Source organism: Ambystoma mexicanum, chromosome 12 (genome assembly GCF_040938575.1).
Source record: "Ambystoma mexicanum isolate Mex_15411 chromosome 12, UKY_AmexF1_1, whole genome shotgun sequence".
In the NCBI taxonomy this organism is placed as follows: domain Eukaryota; kingdom Metazoa; phylum Chordata; class Amphibia; order Caudata; family Ambystomatidae; genus Ambystoma; species Ambystoma mexicanum.
In genome coordinates, this window is record NC_090936.1 from 705745615 (window position 1) to 705767956 (window position 22342).

The window sequence follows — 22342 nt, forward strand, 5'->3', positions numbered from 1 at the left end:
AGTGTGCACATGCACCACAAGAGGTCTGGGGTCAAGACAGGTGTGGGTGTGCTCAAGGGAGGGCATGGGGGTTAGGAAATCTGGGTTGGGGGCACGAGGCAAAAATGGGACTACAATATGAGGGGGATTTCCTAGCCGCCACTTTGGGTTAAGAACCACAGAAATGTAAATCATTTGGGTTTAACACTGACAGGCACTCTGCAGCGTGCCAACACACATTTCACGAGCACTCAGAAGCAACCGTGTGCTGGAGAAATGTTGCAAGCTGGTTGTTCCAAGGAGACAGCAGTCACTGGGAAAAGGTAAAGGCAGATACTTACAAGGTCAATGAGCCATGCTCTCGTGTGTTTGCTGGGATTAGGGACAAATTAAACACAGAAGAACATGCTCTGGGATGTACAGTCACAGTAAGGTCAGGGGTTTTAAATTGCCCCTTGGCACATGTGCCTGGAAAGAAGGCTGTGAGGATAGAGGACGACACGGGAAGGAGCAACAGTATATTGTGTTCTTGCTGATGTCCGCGAGGCACCTCATTGGTTTGATGCCATGTGAATGTCTCCCTTCCCACAAGCTCAGAATGTCTTGTGTTTCTTATGTGTGCTGACAAATTGGCAGAATAATAAAGTTCTGGATGTCAGCACAATTATATACAGCAAATAAAATGTAACTCTTGGTGTGGAGCGGGAAAGGAATGTGGCAACACAGAGGCAGTGATGAACAGAGGGGTCAGGATTTTTTGCTTCAATTATCTATCTAACTATAGGGGACTGATGTTGTCCCACCAATCAGCTTTGTAGGATGTTTAATATTGCGGAACAATAATGGCAACTGTTCCTGGTTATGAAAATAACGATTAACCGTATAAAAGATCTTGCCATAGTGGGCGGTTTTATCAGCTTCTATCAATCAGTTCTGTTCCATTGTGCTGTTTGATTTGTGCTTGCCCAGTTGTAATAAACAGTGTTACTTCTTGCTTGGTGTACACTCCTTATTGGATTACTTCTGGTATCGCAGTGTTCATGTGCTTTTGGAGGACCTCCGATACACAGATAAGATTGTATGGTTGATCAGCAGGCTACCCTCTTCTGGCTGCAGTGTCATTATGGAAATGTCAAAGGCTAATGGAAAAGACTTTCCAAAATTGAAGCATGCTTTCATCTTAAAGTTTGGGAAGACTCCTGCCCAATACTTGAAGAGATTCAGGCAGTACACTAACAAGGAACATTATACTTGGGTATCATATGTTACAGATTCTTTGGAAAACTTGACTGGCAGGGTTGAGGGTTACAAGACAACCACCTTTGAGGGCATGATGAACGTGGTCATGCTTGAACACATTTTTCCTTCCTGTTCCCCGAGCGTAAGCAGCATTTGGCTAACTCTAAGGAGTACATCCTAAGAAGTTGGCCATTGCTGCTTATTTGTGGGTGTCACATAGAGTGCCCCGTAAGGACAAACCTGCTTCTGGTAAGTAGGAGGAGCGTAGGAAGTAGAAAGAAAAAGAGGGTGGGTGTACTGATCAATCTTCCTCCCAGAAGGGCCACACACAGTTTAAGAAGGGTAAGTCACTTGATGCTGAAAAGGATAGTGTGACTAACTATCCCAAGCACAGCATTGTTTACTTAGAACCAGATGATTGTGTGTGACTTGTGGAGCAAGTGTCAATATGAAGGGGGACCCCATATGTAAGGGTAAGGCCTTGGGGGTCCAATGTGACCTTCTGTCATGATGAGAAATAAGTACTCACAGGGGCACCCTTCTCCTCATTTTCCTTACACTGTGGCATTGGATCTGAAGTAGTGTTAGTTTCCTTGGCATTCTGGGAACCTAGAGTACTGAGGGCTATGCCTCACAACAGGTTGCAGCTTTTTCAAACATCGGATCTGAGGAGGTCAATAGCAACATGCTCCAGGTGAACGGAGTATTTAGATAAGGAATGTGGCAAGCTTAATCTCCAGCCTCCGTTCGCCAGCTTCCAATACTCGCACAGCTTGCTTTAGAAGCAACATAGCCAACTGGAAAGCTACGCACATCAACGCTCTGATTTAATCCGCTCCAGTTTGCGCAGCATCATACTGCAGGGCCACTGATTTATTTCACGGGATGTATAGCAGAATCTATAAGCAGGGTTCAAGCAACCAGCAATACCCCTTCTACATTCCAGATACATCCAGAATTATGCGAAGACTCTCCTGAAGAAAGTGAGTAAATCCATTCAAACACCACTGAAACCGGTAAACCCAGAACTTGAAGGAATTACCTGTTCTCGCTTCCACACTCAGAGGTTGCCCTCTCCATGCACCCCCTACCCAGTGTGCAAGCTCTGTTTGTCTTCCACATTTCATTATCAAAACATTATGTGTGTGCACTTGGCAGGTTCACATGTATAGGTAGGGTTGTCAGATAACCTGGTTTTACTAAACTGATCACTTTTGATTATCTTTTATTAACATCTACACACCCCGAGCCAGATGTACAGGTCATTAAACCTTATTTTTACCAATAGTAGACTGATTTGGGGTGTGCTTGAGCTACTTTGTTTGCTGTACTGCTAAATCACTCCACACAGTACATGGTCTACGCAGTGTGTTTTACTCCATTTAGTTTACAGGAGAGCATTCTAATTCCCTACTCACATCTACTGGCAGGTGCATATTAGAAATTGGTAGATATTCCATTCCGTATTCTATCACTTTGTGATAAGCGGCACATCAGTGGTTTCTAGTTTTAGAGGGTACAAAGGCAGCGGTAGATAGAATTTTCTCCTAAACTCCTTCCTGTGGTGACTCCCCTAAAGGGCCCCCACTGACTCATGTGACTTATGTTGCTAATGTTCATTCACTTTGGGTTACTGTTCCAAACTCTTGTGTCATAAACCTATGCCTCCATACCTGACAATCCAAGCATTATTTCAAGTATAGTGTGCTGGTATTGTATTGTATCGTAGTTATCATTTTTACAGTGCCTTTTCCCATTTGTATGGCCTCAAGACACTTTGTGGTAGGAACACCCTCAGGGACCGAAGTCCAGGTCTGGAAAATTCTCAAAAAAGGCTTAAAGCGTGTTTGTGCATTTGGCCAAGATTAGGAATTAGGTGGGCTGGCTAGGGTGCAGTAAGCAACCTAAGAGGTCTGGTATGTGGATGGGTGCTGATGGAGGTCATGACAGACCAGTAGTGCAAGAGACTTGATATGTGACCGGTTAGACTGAAAATTGTTGTAGATTGTCGTTGCATTCTAATGGCAGAGGTGTTGAGGCAAGTCTGATGTAAGGTTGAAGCAGTTCTATGTCCAGCTAGATAATTAGATAATATTTTTCATAGTCATAGCAGAATTCTAAATTGTGCAGATGAATAGCCGTGCCTGTGGCAGGTGTCCTCCGAAGCGGTGCATTTATACATACCTTAAGCTCAGATGGAGCTTATCTTTGATGTTGCTGTGTCATCCGAACATCTGATCATCTGCAAGTCGATAGTAGATGGTAGATGGTTAGGGACACTGGGGCCAGCAGAACTGTGGTGTATTCCACTTTGATAAAGTCAGAGGAACTGGTCAGAGATCCTCTGATGCCCACCAAGTTGGCTGATGGACCCCCTCGCAAGTTTCTAGTTATGCCTTAAACTATAGCTGTGAATGGTGGAGTAGTAATAATGCATGTTAGTGTGCAGAAGCAAGTCACTGGTAAAGTTCTTCTAGGGAATACTCCCAGAGACTTAGGGCTTGTGGGGGACACTGCAGAACAACCATGCACACAGTCTTAGACCAAAGCTGCTTTGGCCAAGTCCAAGGCCCAGCCTAAGCCAAAGGGGAAACCCGAGGCAAAGGGAGTCAAGACACAGAAAAGAGGCAAAGGGAACATTCCCCCTACCTCCCCTACCACTGAAGTGTAGGCAGTTGACCAGGCTCTTGAGCCTGATGAGGAAGAAGGGCTCCCTGAAGTTCTCAACCCACATGAACATCCTGAATTGCAGAGTTTACTTGCAGGAGGGGGTACATGTAGGAAAGGGCTTTCTAAAGGCCAACCTGAGTGCCCATCTTCGGAAGGCCTAAGGAGACAGGCCTGTTCCCAGGTTGAAGGTGAACCTCCTAGGAAACAGAATTTAATGGGAAGGTGGGCTTCTGCACAGTGAGCCCACAGATTCCTCTGAAGTAGACCATATGAGGTTGGTGGTTCCCCTTCGTTTAGACCATTCCTTCTGCATTTGGCGCATGAAGGAGCCCTCTCAGGTCATCTTAGTTTAGTTTAGTTAATTATTTGTAGAGTGCATCTAACCCGGAGGTATCTGGGCCCTTCATAATAGATAAGTTGTTACAGTTACAATGCAGGGGAATGAACAATCGTGAGGACCAGGTTACAGAATGGTCAATGTGGCAACAGCAGACATGTGACATGGCATAAAGACCAGGTTACAGAATGGTCAGTATGACTACAACATGGCAGATGGTTACAGATAGTAGCATGACAATAGGAAGCGTAGTACTCCCCAGGCTGATAGGCAGTGGTAATAAAAATAGCAGTAGTTCAGGTACAGTTATTGAGGGGGTAGAATACTAATTTCACAATGGTCGTACAGTAAAGAGGCAGTTCGAATGTGATTGAGGGGTGAGCCAAAGTTGCTGAGTAAAAAGCAATTATTTCACTTTGGATCTAAAAGTCCAGAAGGATGGTTTGGCTCTAGTGTCTGTGGGGAGGGTGTTCCAGCACTTGGCTGCTAACACTGGGAAGCTCAACCCCCTGCTGTTTACAGTTTGTACTTGGGTATATTGAGGCAATGTAGGTAGGATGCTCTGGCAGGTCTGCAGGATCGGTACCCGAGAATTTGTCAGTCAGATATTGGGAGGGGCGGGGGGGCTGTATTAGACAAGCATTTGTATGTGATGACAAGTGTGCGTAGTTTAATTATGTTGCATACTGGTAACCAGTGTGAGTCCTGTTTAATGGTAGAGATGTGACTTGAACGCAGTATGTTCAAGGCGCATCGAAGGGCATTGTTCTGGAGAACTTGTAATCTATTCAAGTTGTGATCAGTAATCCAGTTTGGACAAAATCAAGGACTGGCTAGAGTGAGGCAGCTATTTGTAGACAGAAAGAGTTTGCAGGCGTTGATTAATTTGTTGGTGTATGCTGTGGTGGAGGCTGTGGAGTTTACTTGCTTTTTGAGGGAGAGAGTGGAGACTAGATAAACACCAAAGGTTTTAAGCTCTTTGGTGACTTTGATGATATTGCCATCAATGTTGAAGGATTTGTATTGAGGGTCAAGTTTGTTTAGACGGACTTGGGTGCCAACGATCAGAAGTTCCTTCTTGTCGTTGTTTAGACAGAGGCTATGTGTAGCCATCAAAGCCTGTATTTCAAGATAGATTTCGTTCAGCTTTATGGAGTCTCTTTCATAGCAACCAGTGGGTGTAATGAGGACCTGAGTGGCATCTGCATAGTTTGTGCAGGTGACACCCAAGTTATCAAGATGATCAAAGAGGAGCTTAGTAAAGATATTATAAAGCGTGGGTGAAAAACAGGACCGTTGGGGGACTCTGGAATGGATGGGTACTAGCTCAGCAGCTGTGGTAGGTGCGAAAACCCTAGTTGTTCTATTTGTGAGGAAGGATTGGATCCAACTGGTGGCATTCAGTGAAAATGCTGCAGCAGTGGAAAGGTGTTTAGTGAAGATTTGATGGTCGACAAGGTCAAATGCTTCTGATAAATCCAATAGGAGCAGGATGGCCAAAGCCTTTGGCTTTGTCTATTTGGATTTTTAAATCCAAGAGGGCTGTTTCAGTGCCATGCCTGGGTCTGAAGCCGGACTGTTGCAAGCCCAGAAGATTGTTGTCTTCCAAAGGTTTATGAATTTGGAGATAGGCTACTCTATCTAGTAAATTTAGGAGGAATGGGACTGTCGTTATGGGCCTTTAATTTGGTGGTATGTTTGGGTCTAGGTTGGGTTTTTTAAGGAGAGGTATGACCCATGCTTCTTTAAGATTGTTAGGGACTGAGCAGTTCTTAAAGGATGAATTAATCAAGGCAGTGATGAATGGTGCAAATTCTTTTTCACCTATCTTGATGACTGGAGCTGGGCAAGTGTCTCCCTGGCAGTTAAAAGTTTTGAGGCTCGAGATTAGCTTGGGATCAAGAAGATCAAGGAGAGGTTATTCATGCACTTCTACTGGCCTAAGATGGGAGCCCAGGTAGAAAGCCATTGCAGAAGTTGTGTCACTTGCCAAATTTCTGTGGTGCAAAAAGTACCACAGAACCCTTCCCTGTAGTGCATACTCCCTTTGAGAGGGCAGGGATTTACATTGTTGGTCCCCTTGACCTTCCTACATCCTCGGGCAGTAGGTTTATTCTGGTAGTAGTTGATCATGCTACCAGATATCCTGAGGAAGTCCCACTGATGACAGTAACTGTCAGGCCAGTTGCTAGGGCATTGCTTGGCATCTTTTCTAGGGTTGGCTTTCCTAAAGAGGTTGCATCTGACAAAGGCTGCAGCTTCATGTCCAAGTGCATGTAAGCCATGTGGAAGGAGTGTTGAATACCTATATCTATTCATCAGCTTATCATCCACAGACAAATTGCTTGGTTGAGAGATTAAACAGGAGTCTCAAAAGCATGACTGGAATTCTAGATGAGCCCCTGAGGAGAAAGTGGGATCTCCTTATTCCATGCCTACTATGGGCCTCATTACGAGGAAGGCGTTAGGGGGTTAACGGGGCCGGTTCTAAAGTGATATAAGTGAGAGATAAATTGGAGAGGAGAGTAAGGTGGTTGAAAGAAGTTCTAAGCTCTGATTGCCTGCTAACCAAGCCTCTTATTTCTCATACCACTCTCTTCATGACTCCTGCCTTAGATTAGCTAATCGTTCCTACTACTTTAACCTCCTCCAATCCTAATCCTCTCATCCTCGTCGTATCTTTCAGGCCCTATCTCGTCTTCTTTCCCCGCCTACTCCTGACCACTCTACTACCTCTCCCCTCTCTCCTTCCGATTTTGCTGACTTTTTCTCATCCAAGATACTCACTCTATGCCAAAACTTCTCCCCTGTTACTCCTTCTGAGGTTTCCTTCCTCCTGTCCAAAACTCACCCTACTGCTGCCCCCTCTGATCCTCTCTGTACCCTCTGATTTCTAAAATCTATCTTCTTCTTATTCCTTAGCTCACCTCCTTCTTCAACATCTATCTCTCCTCTGCCACCTTCCCTTCTGCCTTCAAACAAGCTACTATCATCCCTATACTGAAAAAACCCTCTGCTAACCCCCTCCTTGCTTCCAACTATCATCCAAGCTCTCTTCAACCATTCCTTTCTATGCTTCTTGTATGCTTAGTCTAATCTCAACTCTCAGCTTTTGTATCCAATCTCTCTCTTCTCCCCCTTCTCAATCTGGTTTCCACCCTAAACACTCCACTGAAACTGCCCTCACCTCCATTCTCAACTCCCTCCTTACTGTTCGATACTCTAAGCAATCCTCTGCCCTCGTCCTCCTTGATCTCTCTGCTGCCTTTGATACTGTTGATCACCCCTTACTCCTCAACACTCTTTCTTCCTTTGGTCTAAAAGTCTCTGTTCTCAATTGTATCTCATCCTACCTCTCCAACCGTTCTTTTGCTGTCTCTTGGGGCGGTCGTACGTCCCCTACTCTCCCTCTGGACTTTGGTGTCCCCCAAGGCGCTGTACTTGGCCCTTTCCTTTTCTCACTTTACACTTCCCTTCTTGCCCCGATCATCTCTTCCTTGTGTATCTCTCACCATTTTGATGCTGATGACACCCAGCTCTTTCTCTCTTTCTCTTCTTTCATTCCTGACATCCACCTGAATCTTTCTTCCCGTCTCTCTGCTATCAAAAACTTGATGTCATCCCACTTTCTCTCCCTCAACACTGATAAGATGGAAGTCTTATTCTTTCCCGCCAACACTCTTCTCCCTCCCTCTCCCCCTCCATTTATTCTCTTTTCCCCCTACTAATCTCCCCATCTCTGCCTATGCCTGCAATCTTGGCCTCCACTTCAACTCCACCCACTCCTTTACCCACCACATTTCTCTTACCTCTCACGCCTGTCGCTACCACCTCTTCAATGTTCGTAAAATCTGTTCCTCCCTCACCTTCCATGCTACTAAACTCTTAATCTCTTCCCTCATCTTCTCTCATCTTTTCTATTACTCTACTCTCCTCTTTGGCCTCCCCGCCTCTCATCTTGCTCCCCTCAAATCCCTTTATCCCTCTGCTATCCATACCCTTTTCCTCCTCTCTCCTCACAATTCCATTTCCTCTTCGCTTTCCTATATTGGCTGGCTTCCCTTTCATTCTCAACTTAAATTTAACTTCCTCTGTTTCATCTTTAAATCTCTTCATGATCTTGCCCCCTACCTTTCCTCTCTACTCTCTTTCTACGTTTCCTCATGCCCCTCCGATCTGCTAATCTCTTCCTACTTACTGTTCCTCCGTCTCATTGTGCCTCTTCTCATTTCAGCTCCTAGCACCCTTCACTGGAACTCTCTACCTCTCCCTATCCGCTCCATTTCCTCTTACTCCTCCTTCCGCTCCTCCTTGAAATCTCATCTTCTTCATCTCCTGTCCTGTTAACCCTCATTACTTCCATCTTATTCTTCCTCTGTTCTGTTTCTCTTTTATAGTCCTAGGTAAATGTTCTACATATTGTTTTCAATGGTTCGTCTCGTGTTTTGCAATTATGCTTCTAATTTATTCTAATGTATTCTTGTTGTTGTAATGTAAAGTGCTTCGGCGTAAAGCGTTATATAAAATTTAACAAATACAAATACAAATACAAGTGTGAAGAGAATCAAAAGGTGTTGAAGAACCAGAGAGAAGAAGAATTTATGGAGAATGAGGCTGGTAGATATCTAAGCAACCACAGGTGGAGGGATATTCCAAATGGTCTTACTGAGAAGAGATTGAGAAGGAGAAGGAGGAGGAGATGTGGTGCAGACAAAGGGGTGAGGGGGACGGAATATACGAGGATATACGATACACCTGGTGCAAAGGAGCTAAGGGGAAGAGGAGGGTTGAGTACATGCCAGAACATTTTGGAGCTGTCAGAGAAGTTAATACACAAATATAGTTGATAAACAAAGGTCATAGAATTAAGAAAGGGACCCTTGAATAGGACATTGTCCCAAATCATTGAATATGAAGATGTGGAGAGGGCATTAGAATCAGTGCAGGACCCTCAGTTGAGAAAGAGGTATGCAATACTCACCCCAATCTGCCAACTAGCCCAAATGGCCTAACCATGTTGAGAGATCTTTGACTTTAGCTTATTGGCTCCCAACCTCTTTGATGCCAGCCATAAAGCCATGTGTGCAAATGACTGGGATTATTGTAAAGGGGTCTTCCTGGAGTCCAACACACAAGGACAAAAAGAAGAAAAACGTATGAGCCAAGAAAGAATTATAATGCACTTTTTTTTTAGTTGGCCGAGGTTTGCCCGAATAAACCTACATTTATTCAAACCTCAGATTTTATTTGCACTTCTCTTTAATTCCGAATTGACTTCTGAGGTTTTCACTGCATATTGAAGGATGGACACACATTGTATCTCTCTCTTCTTCCATCTATGTTTTTTTTGCATTCACCTATCATACAATCTATTATTTAATTTAATATTGAATGTGATTTAGTTTTCAAAATAAACTTTACACATATATTATACAAATATAAAACAATACAATATCATACTAATATCATAATATCCATCAAATCCTAACATTCAAATCATAACATTCAAATAACAATAATAAATGTAAAGATCATTTAACCATCATGTTTCATAGAATCTCAACAGAATATAGTCTAATTAAAATAAATAAAATAAATCCTTCTCATCTTACTTTCCCCATGTACTCTTTACCTTAAGGGCCAATAATCTTAGAATAACACAAATAGATATAATGGAGATACAGTGCCTCATTGCGACCTGTGCGGAATGCGTTTAACAGCGCTGGTAATGGTGCCGGCACCGTTAAACCCATTTGTCACTATTACAAGGTTCCCTCGCGGGACCCGAAGTGGACGTATGGTTTTACCAGACGTCCAGTGTGGGTCCCACGAGGGGACCAGGGAGCTACCAACGGGCCGGTCATAATCGGCCCATTGTTAGCTCCTGCACCCATTCCCATTGAGCCCTATGGGGGCTCAAATGGGAATGGGGAAGGTCCGGGCCCGGGTTCCCTGAAGGAGGAATTACCAGGCCCTTCCAACTCGGAATGGCCTGGTAATTCCCCATTCAGGGAACCCGGATCTGGACCTGATTTTGGAGGCAGCCATGCCCTTAGGGCATGGCTACCTCCAAAGTCGTAATGAGGCCCACAGTCTTTTTGTCAGTCTTTGCTCAGGATGCCTCCGGGAATGATTGAGGGTAAAGATTGTATTCATAATTATTCTCTCAGACCCGACCCAACATCCATTTGATGTGGGAATATTGTCACAACCTTTCCTATTTTTCATATCATTGGACCCAACCTGGCTTCAATATTTATCCATATATTGTAAAGAGCAATTAGCAGGAGCATGTTAGCGGAATTAGTACACCAAAAGGACAATTCCCGAATGCTTTCCAGATTATGTACATGCCTACCAGTATGCAAATTAACAAGGGGGTCCTGGGAGTCCCTCTGCCAGGCATTAGTTCTGGTTATAAGAGACTTACCCAGAGTCTTTAGATCACTATCTTTCACAGAGAAGAAATATCCCAAACATATCAGTCTTTGTCCTGCCCTGGGGTAGTCCAGCACCGAAATTCTAGGCAATTCTCCTCTGAACAAGAGTACCAACAGATACCCCAGACACGTGTTTCGGTCTGGTTGGACCTCATCAGTAGGGTGGATCTGTGCCTCTCTAAGAATAGTGAGCAAGGGGTCCAAGTCTGGATTCCCCTAGTAACTTAGGGTGCGATCCAAAGTTAATTAAATATGCTAATTAACAAGTGGGTCCTGGGAGTCCCTCTGCCAGACATTAGTCCTGGTTATGAGAGACTTACCCAGAGTCTTTAGCTCACTATACCAGGAAAACGTCATCAAACCAAGAAAGTTTGGACTCCCTACTGCAGAGCCAGAAAAAGGTGGAGCAACAGATACATTTCAACAGGGCATGCACAAAGCAGGTAGCCACCCTGCAAAGTCAATTAGATAGAGAAAAAGAGAAGAGCAATACATTGATTTTGAACGACCTGGATACCCAGGCAGAGTTTGATGAAGAGCGCCAGAAAGCTGGTGCCCTTCAAAGGCAGAGGGACGACCTGGCAGCACAGAGGCAGGTTCTTGCAAAGGAAAGGGACACCTTATGCCAGGAAGTCTGTCACTTAAAAGGGAAACTGGAAGAAAATCACCTGGCCCTCCAGGGACTGGGTGACCTCCAAAAAGAGCATAATAGATTGTTAAAGCACACCAGGAGGGTTGAAGATGCTCTGGAAAGGAAGGGGCAGGCCAGTAGGGACAGGACTCAGGAGGTAACCCTCCTGCAGCAAAGACTGGCCCAGTACTCAAAGACAAACCAGGAAGCACAGAGAGAAAATGAGGCCCTCTGTCAGAACAATGATAGGCTCAACAGGCAGGTAGCCATGCAAGAGAGACTGATAGAGACTAGTAAGGCCTTGATTGAGGAACAGAAAGCTCAGCTTCTTGCATGGCAACAGGGAGCAGGGGCTGATAGAGATGAGGTTCGCTGGGAAAGGGAAACACCTGATAACCTCAGGAACTCTAGTACCAGAGGCCTTCATCTCTCCCAGTCCCTGGACTCTGCCACCCCCATGTCCACTGGCACACACGAGCACAGCGTCACGGGGATGGCAGATTTCAATCCAGTCAGAAGCATGGGTCTCATAGACCAGCAGCTCCCAGGAATGGATGGGCGGGCATCTGGGTATGGGTACCCAAGCACTGTGAAGTTTAGTGGGGAACCCCGTGAGAGTAGGCCCACTAAGGGCATCTTGAAAACCTCTGCCCAGCTAGGACAGTGGGGAGGTACCCATCAAATCATGGGAGCAAGGAGGAATCAGAAGACTCCTCTGAGCGCCCCAGGACACAGGGGCTAGGTCCTCACATTCTGCCAGCCATTCCCACCAGGCTCACAGAATCCGGGAAAACCTGGAAGACCAGACGGGCACCTCTGGGAGGAGTGCCTCTGAGTCAGCGGAGGATTGGACCAGAGTTACCCAAACCAAGAAGGCCAATAAGGCAAAAAGGACCTTGTTTAAGGACGCCTTAAAACAGATCAAGGCAATAAAGAGCGTCATCACACCTTATCATAAGAATGCTAAGTAGTCTGTTTGGGAACACTTAGAGCTCCTTGAGCAGATGATGGAAACTTTCCATCTGAAAGACAGCAGTAGCTGCATTCAGTATGTGAAATGGACCTTTTTAACCAGAATACTCCAGTTTCTTTGCGGGGCTGGAGGACCAAAATCATTCAAGATGGTCCGCATATAGGGTGGCCATCTTGAAGCATTTTTTTGTTCACAGAAATCCCCAAGAGGCTCGCAAGGCAGCCTACAACTTGCAATGTGGGGAGGATCAGGCCCCACGAGAATCTGTGCAGGAGTTAATGCGTGCCTTTGCGCAGACTACCAGAAGGGTGCGCACAGACAGCAAATAATTTGTCACTACTTTTTTCCATTCTCTACCAAAATACATCATGACCCAGCTAGTGAGAGATTTTCATGAGAAAAGATCACTAGACTGGGTCATTGAACAGGCCACCCGGATCTATGAGGTGCAAAAGCCCATAGAAAACTAGAATGCTCAGAAAAGCCCCAAACCAACCAACACGCCTGCTGCTGCTAAGGTGGCAGAGGTAAAGGATGCCCCCATTTTGGATTTGGAGATGGGGGGCCTAACACAGCAGAATCATTCCAAGCCCAGAAGGCCCTCGGGCCAGTCACAGACAGGGAGCCAATGAGGTAGTCCCACAAATGGTATCCCTCACTCCCTGACTATGTAAGTCCCTGATAGAAGGGGAACAGACCCATCCTGGGTTATGTGTGGACTCCTCCAGCCCAAGAGGGGGATCCAACCAAGCAGCCCCTAACCCAGGGAACTTCCCTGCTCACTTTACCAGGAGGGCAGAAATTCCCAAATCCTGGGCAGAACTTTTTCCCTAGGTATCCACAAAATTCTCAACCCCAGAATAATCCATCCTTCTTTCCCCACTTTCCTGAGCCCAGACAACCTAATCCAGGAGAGGGGAGGCCAAGGGTGGAGGGGTACCCAAATCTTCCTAACCTGGGGTATTACCAGAGAAGGGCTGGCTACCCTTCCGGGGATCAGCCCAGGGGAGAAATGAGAACCCTGTATCAGCCGGAGCGAGTGTCACAGTTATAGCGCCAGGTCCAAAATATGGCACAGGATTTGGGTCACAGGCTAAGGGCTCAACAGAACCTTCAGGTGGGCATGCCAGCACAGAATGCCCCAAACTCTGGACCTGGTGCTCCAGAACAATGACGGGGCAGCACACCGACAACCCACCGTTCCCCGGGAGGAGGCACACTGGGAAGGGGGGTGTAAAGCCTTGGAGGAAGATTCCTGCCCCACTTGTGAAAAGCCCCTGGAAATCCAGGAACCGGAACCAAAATCTCCTGCTGCTGAAAGTCTGACACCCAAGGAGCAGAGAGGGGGTAAGAGAAACAAAGGACCCAAACAGACCCATTTTGAAGAGGAGGTACAAGTCTTCCAATTTGAAGGGGAGGGATCCTCAGAGGATCTTCGGAAAAGGATCTTCTCCTTCAGAGATGGGGGATCTCCTCTCAAAGAAAAATGAGTCCCAAGGGATTCAAATCCAGACTGGGTAGATGTGGGGACTGAGCTAGCACCGCCCATCATCCCATCCCAGAACCAACAACACGTAAATCCCCTGGTTCAAACCCACCCTGGTGACTGCCTCCAAAAAGGGGGGGAGCGGCCCAGAACCGGAACCAGGGGAACTCAAAACTTCTCCCATCGCTAGTTGCCACCTTTTTCTTTCAGATTCCCAAGACTCCCCACAGAATTCTGCCCAAATCTCTTCTCTCTCAATGTCCAAATCTAAAAAACTAGCCCACCAGTTTTCCAAAAATGTGCATTATCTGTGCTCCCTTGCGTTGAAAGAGAGAAGATACTATACCCTGGTACAAATACAGGGGCAGGGTACAATTTTGGCACTGGTGGACACGGGATCCCAAGCTACCCTTCTGTCCAAAAAGGCCTTTGATTAACTAAATTCAGGAATGGGGGAGAATTACCAAATTCCTCTCACCTCACTTCCTGGACAACTTCAGAACTTTGACGGGAAGGAAATTCCAATCAAGGGGACTGCGGATTTGGACATTAAAATTGGGCGACACAAGATGAAGCACCCGGTCATAGTTGTGACCCCAGAGGGCACCCCTTGTTTACTAGGGAATTACCTCCTGCGAAGGCTGTCACCCTAATATACTGTGTAAACGAGGTCCTCTGGACCCAGACTAGCCGACCAATAAAATTAAAACAGAGTGTCAACCATGTTAGTTTAAACGGCACATGCCACATGGTTGAACAAAAATCTGACCAAGTAGAATTTCACTTCTAGAACAACCAAATTCCAGTTGTGACAGTAATAGCAGTAGGACAACAAACTGGTGGTGAGGGGTCCTCTCTATTTCTGAAAATCAACCTTCCATCCAGTCTAAGTTGGTATTCCACACTGGAAGGAAACACTCTGACATTCTTTACCTATCCACAATCAGACATTCCCACTTCTATAGTCCAGAAAGATGAGAAATCAGCTCAGAGCCTGGCTGATATTCAGCAAATTGGAGAGCAGTTGTTCATCCCTGTTCAGTTAAATGTAGGGAAAGACTCTGTTCTCGCCGGGTGTGTGTGAGCAACGGTAAGAGCTTCATGAGCGAAGCCATGTTCCGCCAACTCCCAGAGGATCCAGCCATTCCCACATTTAGAGTCATAGACACATGGGAAATGGATCTGGAAGCACCCAATTCCAAACATCTCGTGCCAAGCAGCTGTATGCTCAAAATCTCCATAGGCAACAAGAGCGTAGTCCATAATTGTTGGGTCGTGCGAGACGTCACTGCCGCCTTTTACTTAGGCAGTGACATTCTCAATCGCTTTGCCATTAGTTTGGACCTAATAAACTTCAAAGCTTGGTCCTGATTAGCGGATAATCCCATGGGCTTTGATGATCCTGAGAAAGAATTTAGGTCAGCTCAACTGCTGCCTTATGCAGCTGAAATTCAGATTGGAGAGGGAGTCACCGTCCCAGAAAGGACCCAACAATTTTCCCTGGAAGTGAAAGTTAAAAGAGGACAGAAATGGAAAAACCCTGATGCCTATATTCATCTAAATGCTTCTCTCCAACAGCAAGGGTTGGGGGTAAACCCAACACCGCTAGTCAACATAGAACATGACACCATTCCAATACAGGTGGATAACAGCGACCAATACTTGAAGGGGTGTCTTGTGTGTGCACAATTTCAGCCAACATTCCTCACACACCGTGCATCTTTCCAAAAGAGGGGGATGACACTGCCATGGTCAGATTTGCAAGTCGACTTTATCGGGCCTGTGATTCGCTCCTCTAGGGGAAACAAGTACATGTTGACCATGACATGATGTTTACTAAATGGGTGGAAAGTCTCCCGGCCCCAAACTGCAAGGCAAAAACAGCAGCTGCCCTGATGATCAAACACATCTTTTCGCATTTTGGACTACCCCAAAGGATTGAGTCAGACAGAGGTAGCCATTTCACCAGCGAAGTAATGACAAAGTTGTGGGAGATACTCAGGGTTAAAAGGAAGATACATATTGCTTACCGGCTAGCCTCTAGTGGTGCAGTAGAGAGATGTAATAGAACAATTGTGAGCATATTAAAAACGTTTGTTGCAGATTCTGGGCCAAGTTGGGATATTCGATTACCTCTTGTCCTAATGGCCATCAGATCTACCCCTTCATCTGCAACCAAAATGTCACAGTTTGAGCTGATGACTGGACGCAGGATGGTGCTTCCCCAGCATCTGCTCTACAGGACCCAAGAGCAGAAATTGATTAATGCCTCCACAACTCATGAGTATGTTGAAAATCTAAGAAAACACCTTCAACATGCTTTTGCCTATGCTCAGTGAAATCTAGTGAGATCTGCAGACAGCATGAAGACCCACTATGACTTAAAGACTACTAGAAAATAATACAATGTGGGAGACTGGGTCTACTTATACAATTTCCAAAGGAACTAAGCCAAACATTTTTTTTGCCTACCTGGAGGGGTCCTTTTGAAATTGTAGACAAATTCTCACCAGTCGCCTACAAAATCGGCATCCCCAAAGGCAGTTTTCCAGAAGGGGAAGATAAGTGGGTCCATATTAATCGACTAAAGTGTTGCCATCCTAGGCACACTCTGCAGCAACTGGAGGAGTCTTCTGGAACCCCAGAGGGGGCCACTCCAGTTCCATAAAATTCCAACTCTAAAAAATTCCATATATAGTCTATAAAATACAATAATACAAATGTGTCCTGATTTATCAAATGTATGTGTCCCCCCCACTACATTAATAGTGGTGGGGAAATGTCTACACATATGTGTTTGCTTTGTCATCCTAGGCTGACCTATAGTTGATTGGAAACCATGGAGACTAACCAAGGAGGACGACCCGGGGACCGGGAGCAAAGACCCGAGGGCCCTGGAGTTTCGCTCAATACTCACATCAGGACTGGCGAGGAGAACCGATCAATCCACCTTTGACGGAGGAAAAGACAATGAACTTTGCCATTTGTGGAATCAGAAGAGATGAAACTGACATCCCAGTCTTGCGAATTCCCATTGATGGAAGATCAATGCCAAATCGCAAGAGGGGGGGCTTGTGGGATGTTTCTACCCACTAGTCCAGGCCCTGCAACATTACTGTGCATTGCTTGCATCAGGAACATCAGAATGGCTGCCTGAAAGCATGCTGGTCGCTAAAAATCACCCAAAAGTGTGCAGTAAAAATCTGAAAAATAGGCCGCCATCCACTTTTGCCTATCTCAATGGTAACACAGGAGACCACTGCCAAAACCCATCATTTGGCTGCCCACAGAGCAAGGCTGATTGCAAAAGAAATACAGAGCTGTGTGAAAATCCGTTTTTCTTGGTTGTCAAATTTGCAAAAATCATGGCTCACAAACCACCCAAAAGATCCAACCTCCTTGTTGGGTGTTAAACATCATTCTACTTCAAGAATCCACATAAATACCATGTCCACAGAAGTACACTTATCAGAAGAAAATCCACATTGAAGATTGCTTGCTTGGAAAATTATGTCAAAAATGGGTGCAATACCGTTACTCGGCTCTGTCAGACGCTGGCGATCTCTAAATCTGACAGGTGAAACTTGTGTCTCAAAAACTAAATATGCCATCGAAATACTTTCTATCAGAAGCCTGAGAGGTGGATACAATTCAAAACTATATTTTAAAAAGGCTTGAATTAAGAAATTGGTTGATGTATTTGTTAAAAATGCAATTTATATCTTAGGGCAAGACAATTTCAGACATTGTGTTTAAAAGTTAAAGTTAGCCACACTGAGCTTCAAAGACATTCCACACCTTCTCCCAAACAAAGGAATCTTCCCCCTGCTCTCTGCTAAGAAACTGACAGGCAAGTGTGAAAGGAAATGGGAGGGGCACTCTTGCATGTTGCTCTGAGTGTAGACAAAGGACTCGTTTGAGCTGAATGAAAATGCTAATTCGGGTGTGACTGACATCAACTGCCCTGGCAGGAAGAAGCCATGTGACTCTTTGACTCAGCCGAGCCTTGGAGGTGGGCTAGACTGAAAATGTGGATTTGAAACTAAAGTAATTGTATGTTTTGGGAAAAGACTTATTAAATATTGTGCCGAACTGACAAAAATATGAAAATTAGAGGGTATTAAAATGAAAAATTCGCTCACAGTTTAAAACTAATCTGGAATCTGTGCGATGTTCTGAGACTGAACCACAACATTTTTAATATTGTAGCTATTGTTATTATGCTAGGAACATGACAAATTACAGGAATATGCCCAGAGGGTATGTGCATGTGTGAAAAAAATTGTACAGATCCGAAAATGTGTAACCAACCAAAAGCACGAAAAACTGTTATTTGTGAACCAAAACTCGTAGAAACATGAAACTTTGACAGAAACGTACCTTAGTCAATCTATCATGTAAATATGTATTATGAACAAGTTGTGCATATTGTAAATATCTATTTTATGAAAAATAAGATATACTGTACAGAGACAAAGGGAAGGTTTTCGCCCTAAACCATAAACATGACACATCATGACACATCATGCCACACTGTTCCTTTCCCCAATCAGGAGAGGGGGAATTCTCTGACCTATCAGATCCTTAGAGGGTTGGGCATAGACAATCAGCCTCCCCACCCACTTTGTAAAATGGATAAATAGGGGCTGTTGAGATTCACACACACTCACTCATCAACTGATCCACTGGCGAAGCACCCTGCAGGAAGATCCAGACTCCAGAACCAGACTCCAGAATCAGACTCCAGAACCCTGAAGCAGAGACCTAACCCAAAAAGCTGACCCCTTCTCAGTGGGCCTGTAAAAATCTTGCAATCTGATTTAACCCCTAAACTTCCACGGGGCCTAACCTAACTGATCCAACAGCCTGGCTGAGCTGTTTTGCTGCTTCTGGCTAAAAACTCTTGCTAGAACCCAAGATCCAGATCCTTCCAGCAGAGCTGTAACCCAGAACCCATCAGATCCAGTCCAAGAGGCCCTGCAGACCAGAGTGCCTTGCTGAGAGCAGAACCAAGTGCCTGAGACCTGTCCGGTGGCGAGCGAATCCCAGCCAAACCGTTGACCAGATCTTTGACAATCCCATTCCATTCCAAAGCCATATGAGTGAGTATTTAGCATTGAACTGTCCATAATTATCTCTTAGTTTAAAGAAATCCTATTCAATCCATTTCAACCTATCCAGAACTGCATTATAGAATCTTATGTCCATTCTGAATCCTTCTCATTATATAGTCTGTGATAATTGTTTTGATACTCATCTGTGGCTGATATTTTTTCTGAAGAAAGTCAAGTGTCCTGGCGGACAGAAGTCAGAGCGGAAGACTCCCTGTTCTGGTGACTGTCCCGTTGGGTATCTTGCACTTTCATAGCCCCTTAATATAAGTCCATCTTGGTTCCTAATCTTTAAAGCGCATCTTTCATTTTGGAATTTTGACTCTTCTGACTCCTCTGAGATAAATCACTCTTCACTAAAACCTCTGTAACTTTTGAACCGTACGTCCTAGAAATGAAAATTAAATGTCATTCTGAAGCTAACATCCTCAGCCTCCGAACTAACCCAACATGAAACCCTACCCCACGCAGAAAAGTTGCTGTGAATTTGAATTTGGCTCAATTTCACTCCATGTAAAATAGCTATTTCTTGCTTTCAACTTCTGAATTTTGTTTTCCATCTGCTAATCATTCTACAATCATTGCTAGTCTTGACCTGAACCAATCCAAAGCCACTCTCACTAGTTCTGAATCCATCTAGTGAATTAAGATCATTTTTAGCATTTTCCCACTCATTTCAAACCACAATTAAAAGCAATTGACCTGTTTAAAATCATGACTGTTCTCTCTAAGCTTGCTGGGAGGGAATCGAGATTGAAACTGCAATTGTTGATTGTTATTCCTGAAACCTGTGTGCCCTCATTCCATATCTTCATATTGCATATTGGGGGGAGTGAGTAGTGACAGGGGGAAAGAGTGATCACCTTGTCTTTGATTGAAGTCATATCAAGCCTTATTTCTGTGTTGCATTTTTCCTATCATTGCAATTTCTTGAACCCATATGAAGTATTCTCTGCTACATTATTCTTCCTATTCCTACTCCTAATTGATTAAAGAGATTGTTGATATTGCAATATTACCCATTGCTGATCATTGTTCATATTCATAAGTGTGATATTCAGATATCATTCATATTCATAAAAGTGTAATCTATATATTGTTCAATTCTTCAAATAAATCTTTTAACTTTGCAAAACAACCTTCTTCTTGGTTCAGTGAGACCGGTGGATTCAAAGAGAGGGGCATTATATAAGCGCACATCATCCAGAATCAAAAGAACTTTTGGCATAAAAATATATAAATAAGGGTTTCCATTGGGCATCCCATACTAGGAATTGACTTAGTTGGAGTGCTGGATTGAAATCACTTCTAGGACATGGGTATCACTATTAGTGGTGGTGTCAGGCTCAAGCTGTCAAAGAGGGCAATAGGGCAACATCGAATGGACCCATGCAAAATTTTACTGTACAGATTTTTAGGTCGAAGTGAGACAATTTGCTTCCCAAAGTGGCTAGTTGATGATTTACTTGACTAGTTTAGCAAATATGAATGACCAAATGCTTCATAATGCTCTATTTGCACAGATATGATCATAATCTCCCCCTCAGATAATACTCAAGCAAATGTCCCCTACAGTTAGTAATTGAAATTTGTCATTGTGCACAATTTTAATTTGCCCGGGCAAATATAATGTAGTAGTGTGACCCTCATGCGTGTGTGCTATCTTGTTGTGAGAGTACTCTTCTCCCTCTGGACTGGCATATGTCTTACCTGTGGTGGAAAACATTGTTATTAGTTGTGTTAATATCTCCTGAAATATTACACCACAGTTTACACAATCAGGGTCTTCTCTTAGCATATTATATGTAGCATAAGTCCCCACATGTAATGCTTGCAAAATATGGACCATGCCTTTTAAAAGTCAGTATACCATTTCAGATTTTGTGTAATTTTGAGTTTGCACAAGGATTCAGGAATTGGTGTATCAGTGTGGGACCTCCTCTGCATTGAGACCCATGGTGAGCATTGGGAACATGTCCTAAAGCATATGCGTGACAACACCTGTGTTTTGCCAAGCCAAGGATTGTGAGGCTCTGCACTGACACACACATTGTTGTAGATCATTTGGCAAAGCTGATACATTGCCAGCAGTAACTATAGATGACATATGATGGCTTGATGCTCATTCCCATTACACCCCTGAGGCCATCTTCCACTAGCTCGGGGCAATGCCTTGTCCCCTTTGTCAGCCCTTTAAATATTCACAGAATAAGGCAGTAGACTAAATCAAACCAATTGGATTGAAATCATAATTACATATTGGGGGTCATTCCTACCCCGTTGGTAAGGGGTTAACAGCGCTGGTAAAGGTGCCGGAGCCATCAACCTCTTACCACCTCATTACGAGTTCTGCTCACCGGACCCACTAAGGACGCCTGGTTTTACCAGGTGGCCTTAGTGTGTCCTGTGAGCAGCTCAGCATGCTAGCAATGGGCCTGTTATTAATGTGCCGTTGTTAGCATGCTAACCATTCCCATTGAGCCCTATGAGGGCTCAAATGGGATGGGGATTGGTTCCTTTAATGAGGAATTACCGGGCCCTGCAAGGTCAGAATGGCCCGGTAATTCCTCATTCAAGGAACCCGGACCTGGTACATGGTAAGGGGATAGCCATGCCATTAATAGTGGCATGGTTACCTCCTACCTCATAATGACTCCATTGTGTCATCTACCTTGTAATATGTGTAACTCATTCTCTTAAGAGAAGGTAATACTTAAAGATAAGAATGAAGCAATCTGTCATGAGGTTACCTGTACGGGAAATACAAATTTGAGTTTCTATCAAAGACTGGCTCAGAGATTATTGAGCAATCCCCTGGGGTGCCTTAAAGTATCTTGTATGGTGTCCAAGTATCTTATATGGTGTCCATTACTCCCATTGTTTCTGAATTTGTTTGCTATTTTTTTCATATTTGTCAGGAATATACAATCTCATAATGCAGAGTTACAAAACAAAATCCCTTTTTTAAAGATCTAGGATGGAAATACAACTTTGTAAATTTAAACAGCGGTGTGCTCTGCAATATTTCTAAATGAAAAGGTTGGGTAATTTGTTAAAACACCATAACATGATATTATTTACACAGAACAATCATTGTTTTGTTATTGGAGATTCATTCTCCCTGAAAACCCACAATACATCAATGTGACCAAAGTGTATTCTCGAAACAAACAGTAACCTGCATGCAATACAGTAAAGCAAGACAGATACATTTGTTATATATTGATGATATACTTTTGATATGGCAAGAGTTGGTGTTATTTTTAGAACAATTTCTTTCCTCATTTATCCACAAAGGACTAAGTCTGAAATGTACCAGTGTGTTGCTTACCATGTGATTCTAACAATATTTTCCAACCCTCGCAGGCAGGGTTTAGTGAAGGATTTTCTACGATGGACCACTGCTTTATTTTAAATGCTCTAATTGAAAAATATTGTAAGGTTAGACGGGTAGACTATATGTAACATTCCTGAAC